Source organism: Mytilus galloprovincialis, chromosome 14 (genome assembly GCF_965363235.1).
Source record: "Mytilus galloprovincialis chromosome 14, xbMytGall1.hap1.1, whole genome shotgun sequence".
NCBI lineage: Eukaryota > Metazoa > Mollusca > Bivalvia > Mytilida > Mytilidae > Mytilus > Mytilus galloprovincialis.
In genome coordinates, this window is record NC_134851.1 from 46,737,061 (window position 1) to 46,744,381 (window position 7,321).

The 7,321-nt window shown below is 34.0% G+C and overlaps 1 long non-coding RNA gene across 1 annotated transcript; it reads right to left on the reverse strand.

Moving 5' to 3' along the window:
• Positions 1–839: 839 nt before the first annotated feature.
• On the reverse strand, positions 840–4,136 carry LOC143058987 (uncharacterized). The gene is made up of 2 exons (XR_012973319.1): positions 3,686–4,136; positions 840–1,336 (listed from the first exon to the last, which is right to left on the reverse strand). It is a non-coding gene; the product is annotated as an uncharacterized LOC143058987 (long non-coding RNA).
• Positions 4,137–7,321: the final 3,185 nt, after the last annotated feature.

Sequence of the window (7,321 nt, forward strand, 5' to 3'; positions counted from 1 at the left end):
TTATCTTATAGCATACATATATATAGTATCACTAGTAGCCTGTCATCATTATGGTTTAGAGTTTGGGTCGCGCATCTTGGAGGTGCAGTCTATTCCAATCTTAATTGATCGACTATTATTGCAAATTTTACTGTCGAAGGTCGGTAATTTTCTTAGGGCAGCATTCTCTATGAGGGGGGGACAGGGGTAAGGGAGACCGGGAGAAAGGGGGTAGGAGAAAGGAGAAATGGGTGGGAGAAAGGAAAAAGGGGGTAAAAGAAAGGAGAGGAAGGCTGGGAGAAAGGAGAAAAAGTTGGAGAAAGGAGAAAAAATAAAAAATCTCTCCTGTTAAAAAAATTCTAATATTTTAAGAAAAAATTTCTCAAAAGGAGATGTTTTATTCTAATGGGAGAAAGGAGAACGGGGATAGGAGAAAGGAGAAGAGGGTGGGAGAAGGGAGAAGGGTACCCCCCCCCTGTCCTCCCCCTCCTCTATTGTCAATACATGTTGGCATCGAGTATAACCGAAGAAAAATTATTTGTCGCAATGCGCATCTGACGCATCAAAATGTTTACCGTTTATGTTAAACATTTTTTAGCCTTGCGACAAAGAGTTATTTAAAAGAGGGGCGAAAGATGCCAGAGGGACAGTCAAACTCATAGATTGAAAATATACTGACAACGCTATGGCTAAAAAAATAAAAAGACAAACGGACAAATAATAGTACACAAGACACAACATAGAAAACTGAAGACTAAGCAACACGTACCCAACTAAACATTTGGGGTGATCTCAGGTGCTCTGGAAGGGTTAATAACATGTGACCTCGCAAAATTGATTGTATATGTCAACATAAAAGCCATGTTATTACTAAATAATTTAATAAATTTAATTTGATTTTAGCCAATAAGCCATCCAGCAAACGAAGAACGTCCTTGGTCGTTGCTCTGTATACCACCAAACGGCTGATTTGTTGAATGAGTTCTAACCAGCACTGTGTCACCTCTTAGAGTAGGCGTAACAATAGTTCCTGTACTATGGGCACTACTGCAGACTGCATCTTGGCTTATCGTATCTACAACCACCGCACCTTGCACAATACCATTTTGCACGATCTCGAATGAGAAATGAGAATTGCATATCACACGGACGGTAAACGTAAAGATGTAAACTCCACTAGTCGGCACTGTAAAGATGCCTGTAGCTCCATTATAGCCACTGTATATGTTAGTCCTCAACACGTCAAAGGCAAGAGTGTGGCGAGCTCCGGGGTTCCCTTGTGGTTTACTCATGTATGCATAGAAAGCAACAACTTGACCAAAAGCTCTTGGTAGGATATTTTTCTCGATTGCGTTTTCTGAAAACATAAAAAAAGTGTGTGTTAGTGGGATTAATGCTGTTAGTATTTTTTTCAAATGTATATTTTCTCAGCAAGAACTAATTGATATACATGTAGATAGATATAGGAAGATGTGATATGCGTGCCAATGAGACAACTCTCCATCCAAGTAACAATTTATAAAAGTAAAAAATTGTAGGTCAAGGTACATGTTTTAAATAGATTGTCGCATTTGTTCAGTTTGACGTATTTTTGATGTCTTGATGTGTGATGTACATAGGAGGGTCTAGATGGTGTTTACAGAATAGGGTAATAAAGGACACAAAGTGTAGAATAAAGGCCAAACATATAAAGGCCAAACATATAAAGGCCAAACATACAAAGGAGGGTTGAGATCTCATAAACATGTTTAACCCCGCCGCATTTTTGCGCCTGTCCCAGGTCTCTTGTGTACAATTTGGAAATTAGTATGGCGTTCATTATCACTGAACTAGTATATATTTGTTTAGGGGCCAGCTGAGGGACGCCTCCGGGTGCGGGAATTTCTCGCTACATTGAAGACCTGTTGGTGACCTTCTGCTGTTGTTTTTTTTCTATGGTCGGGTTGTTGTCTCTTTGACACATTCCCCATTTCCATTCTCAATTTCATAAAGGATAGGCAAAAATAGTCCAAAAATGTAGTGGCGAATAAAATAAAGCAAAATATAGATAATAAATGAAAAATGGCTTAAGATATAAAGAACAGAGCAAAATGGCCTACACAAATTTTAAAATACAAAAATTGGTGGCTTTTATCAATGTGTAACAGGAGTTCTGGTTAGTTTATCAACGGACAAAGAACAAACACAAAACATGATTTTACTATTCAAATTATCACTTCTGTTTTTCTTAGAAGAACATGTAGTGCTACTTTTATAGAAGAACATTTTGTGCTACTCTTATAGAAGAACATTTTGTACGTGCCAACTCTTACAGAAAAATATTTTGTGCAACTCTTAGAGTAGAAGAAGTTTGTCAAGGTTGGGTCCTATTTTACCTTTCTGAATGGAATAGACGGCTTATAGCTCAATATGTCTAAATAGTGAAGCCTCTGCAGTGATCCATCATAGTTCCTTTGAACTCTATATTGCAAAGAAATTATCCGATAACCATGCGTATAAATTGTCACGTGTTACAAATATAGGGCAAAATTCCCTTCCCAGAAACAAAATTTAAAGTTTTTAATTTCTGGAATATGAATACTAAATAGTAAATAAACACTATTCAATAATTTTACATTTTCCCTTGAAATCAAACTGTTATCCAACTCTCCCCGTTTCTGTTGAAAGCCTTTTGATATTGTAAATATTCCCTGGTTTTGTAACATTTTGTATTCAAGGACGTCTCTTTAACCAAAATGCATTGATTTATAACCCAAAGACTATATATATGTATTCTATAGGTGCCTATCACAAGCAAAAAATACTGTCCGTGGCTAGGAGGTATTTAGCGATCATAAAATTGTTTTCCAACGAAAAGTCGTTAAGTCGAGAGCGCCGTGTAATTTCATAGGTGTCATTTATTGCTATCTGCCATATCTAATATTTGCGCTTTTTTTTAAACGTATAACTCAACTGTTAGTTTCTATTTTGAGGTGTTTTACATTTTGATCATGCCTTTTATAGTTAACTATACGCTATGTGCATACTGTTGCTTATTTTTTGATACAATACAGTGAAGCAGAGTTGATTTATACCTTTTAATCATGTGGTCTCTTGTGGTTAGTTATTTCATTAGCATTAATGCCACATCGCAAGTTTGGCAAACTGCGTCAAGTTGAAGTTTTGATATATCTCCAAGCGTTTTATATTTCAGTTTGTCAAACTAATGATACTGTTGGAACATGAAAAAACATGCATGGGGCTTGTATAAAACTATTGGAATTTTTGTTTTAAAAAGCTTAGACTTTATGTTACACAAATTAACAAAGTCAGGGGAGATCGCCCCTTTAACTCTTTCATCAACAATTCTACATCGTTAAAATTAACAATATCGTTCTTGTCCATTCATTTTTGATGCGTTTTGTTATTTGATTTTGCCATGTGATTATGGACTTTCCGAATTGATTTTCCTCTGAGTTCAGTATTTTTGTGATTTTACTTTTTGCATTTTATGTACCGGTAACTAGTTAAAGATAACTATCGGATAAAGACTAGAATATTAAGCTGACTATGCGGTATGAGATTTGCTCATTGTTGAAGGCCGTATGGTGACTTATAGTTGTTTATTTCCGTGTCATTTGGTCTCTTGTGGTGAGTTGTCTCATTGGCAATCATACCACATCTTCTTTTTTATAAATATAGTATATGACTTGTATATATAATCTACCTTTTATACTGTGTTCTCCGTTTTCTAAGTTATCACCACTTAGACTGTCCTCATCTCTCAAACAATTTACTATCCTTTGCTTTAGAAATGTTATTTCCTTAGTTTGGTTATAATCCCTGTGTTTCAACAGCTCAATTTCAGATTTCTGAGCATTCTTTATTACTTCTAGATTTCCAATTCTAAGCTCCTGTTCTGTTAGTTTAAACATCTGTTGCTTCAAAAGTTTCTCGAGTTCATCAAGTCTGCTTTCTTGGTTGTTTGCGAAAACGCAAACTACTTGAATGAAAACAAGCGCAATGAGCATGGTCCAATTTTGTCTACTTTTCATAAAGTAATGTGTGGAACCAAGGGTTCAAAGATAGTAGAGTTTAACTTATTGATGTAATACATAGTTCGCCTTGATCTGGTTTCGGTACTGGTTCAATGATATCAATTTGATGAAACGTGACATTTTGACCTGGCTTTCCAAATTATTTGTCATACTTGATTTCCTTCTCAATGTTAGTATATATTCATCATGTTGCCGGTACCTGCCTTGTGGTTGTTTTTATTTCGCGTGTTTTACGACGTGTGAAATGGTCTAGAAAAAAGGTGAGGTTTGCAGTGAGATATGCCAGCAGTGATATTGTTTGCCTTTAATTAATGGAGAATAAAGGCTTTTTCCCCTGGAGAAGAATCCCAATTTGAAAAAAAATGGCTTAAAATTATTCCCAAAAAGACAACTTTTTTCCCAAACAGTGCAGTTTCACCAGTAATTGTGCATGAATTCAAACTGAATAACACTCATTTATACTTTTTTCATGGCTAAAATTACTATATGTGCAGATTTTAGGATCTATTTATGTATCATCACTGACAGAAAGGTGTCTTATTTTAAAGCAGGGTTTGACTCTTGAAATGGGGTCTGTAAATTGAAGTTTCAATCAAATTCATGGTTTATTCTTAAATTCCCAATTTGATGAAAATTACGCATACTTTCCCGATCTTTCCCAATAAAAAAGGGTATAGTTAGTTTTGAAAAAAGCCAACAATATCACTGGCCAGTATGTTCCATGTTAAAGGCCTCACTGTGACTTTGAGTTGAAGAACAGGAGTCGAGTCACTTTTAAGAGTCTTTTAGTTCATGTTCTTATTTTGTGCCATATATTTTCTCAATTTTATTCACCTTGTTCTTTCTTTTCCGTTATACTAACATCATGAACATCGAACCATACATAAGTCGTTAAAGGTCTCCAATTCCTTGTTGTTTATATGCTTTTATATAGTTATCAAATGTACCAGGGTTATAATTTAGTACGCCAGACATACGTTTCGTCTAAATAAGACTCATCAGTCTTATTTTAAAAGTCAAAGTATATACATGTATCCTTGAGATTATTTTTACTTCATTTTGTCTCTTTTGAAATTTGGCGAATTGCAATTGATAATTAACATTTTATGGTTCAAGGGAGAGCACCAAATCTGTTACTTCTTTACATGCCATGTCATTACTGCTCACCTTCTCAGTTTTAACTCACCTTCTCAATTTTAGCTTACCTTCTCAATTTTAGCTTACCTTCTCAATTTTAGCTTACCTGATCCAAATGGATACTTGAGCTTTTCTCATCACTTGGCGTTTGTAGTTGTCTTCGTAAGACTTCTCCTCTAAAGTTGTTGGCCAATGTTACCAAACTTAGATGCAACCATTATTGAAAAGGTACTATCTAGTTTTAAAAAGTTTCCAATAATAAAACCCGCTAAAAACATACTTTGAACATAAGTATATTAAAGCATGTTTTGTCTATTTTCTTGAAAACCGCTGTAGTTAGAGAAAATCCAATCTAATCAATATTAAACTAGTCTCCGCACTGAGCGAGTGCGGTGATTTAAATTCAACTAGAACACACCCGTGTTTTGGTATTGACATCTGATAAAGTCATGCCGATTATAAGATGCACAGTTTTCTCTGCTTTCAAAGTCTTTATGTTTGAACCCGTCGACCTGGAACCTATTAATTATTGGTAATATTAATCATTTGGAAAACAAAAGGGCCTGGAATGGAGTATTTTTTTAGTCAACAGCATTGTTCTATATTAGTTATAAATAAAGTTGAATTCTTTGATTTGCTGTTTTACGTCATGCCGGTTAAAAAATTGAAAACTGTACCTTCACGCCTTATTTTAAGTCCAGATTTTTAGTATTCGTATTGTCATCTTAGAAAATCATATTGATTAAAATACAACAATAGGGAATAATGTGACAATAATTGGATTTAGTAGTGTCAACCCTGTGAATATATGACCCTATATTAGCTATATATATATAAAGTTGAATTCTTTGATTTGTCGTTTTTACCCCATGACGGCTGACAAATTGGACCTCGATATTTTAGTATTATAGATTAGATTGAGAAAAATTATGACAAAACAGAATTGTTCACCTGTTAAAATCTACCTATCGTCCATTTACATCAAAACTGTCTTAATTACGACATCATATAGAAGTATGTGTCCTTACATGATGATTTTTTTTTCATTTTTGTCTCGGGCTTTAACCTTGAAAACTGTTATAGATAGAGAAAAACCTTGTCAATTAAAATGCATGATCAGGACAATATCTTTATTAATACACGAAAATCGTGAGTCGACAAATTATTAGAACTATTGCCCCTTAATGACGAGTTCACTTCTCTGTTTATAAATTGCGCTATTTATACAGTGACTATGCATTTAGTAGGTTAAACTTAGCATTGGCTAAAACAAGTTGTGGCGCAAAAGGGCTGATTTAGTTGTGTAAACAGATTTCTTCCAATTTCCTCAAAACAAAACAAAACAAAACAAAACAAAATTGACAAACATATTTTGTGTACCGGTTTAAAAACTTAGCACTTGCTTATTTCAGTTTTTTCACTCATTAATCTCTGTGTTTATATGATGATGTGATTGAAACTTCAACCCCATACGTACTTAAATGATTCATTACCTCAGCTTTTTTGTGAGTGCATAATATAAAAAAACACCTTTCTTTCCATGTTTGATTGTAAGTGTGAATGTTTTAATATTTATTTTTTGTTTGATGTGCTTTTGATATTGTTCGTTTAAAAGCTCTCCAAATTGAATGTTTGCAGTGTCTTGTATGTTATATCCAATATATGGTAATAAAAATAAATGTTATATGTTTCAGCCTGTGTTTTGATGTCCGTCGTGCTATGTTGGCTTATAAAAGTACTTGTTGGTATTAGTGATATCCAATGCCAAGTGGTGTTTTTCTATTTGTCGTCATTAAAATCACAAGACATAGAGCCCACATATTTTTTTCCTCGATATATTTTATAAAATAATACTTTCAAATCATTCTTACACATTGAAAATTGGTTTAAAGTAGATTTGTAGGTAGAACTGGTAAAAAATGCCCGGATAATGCAAAGTTCAACTAACATTGGAGGTTCACTAAAGGGTTTTCTTAACACAATCATAATTATGTTTGATTATTTGCTTTTAATAAAAGCCATCCATATACTTTAAATTGTTATGCTAAGCTTGAGAATAAATGATAATCAAATGTTCAATCTTAAAATGTACATATACATTAACGTTACAAAAAGCCAGAACAAATTTTATTTATTAAAATGTAAATCTAACTTCCGGTTTACTCCCC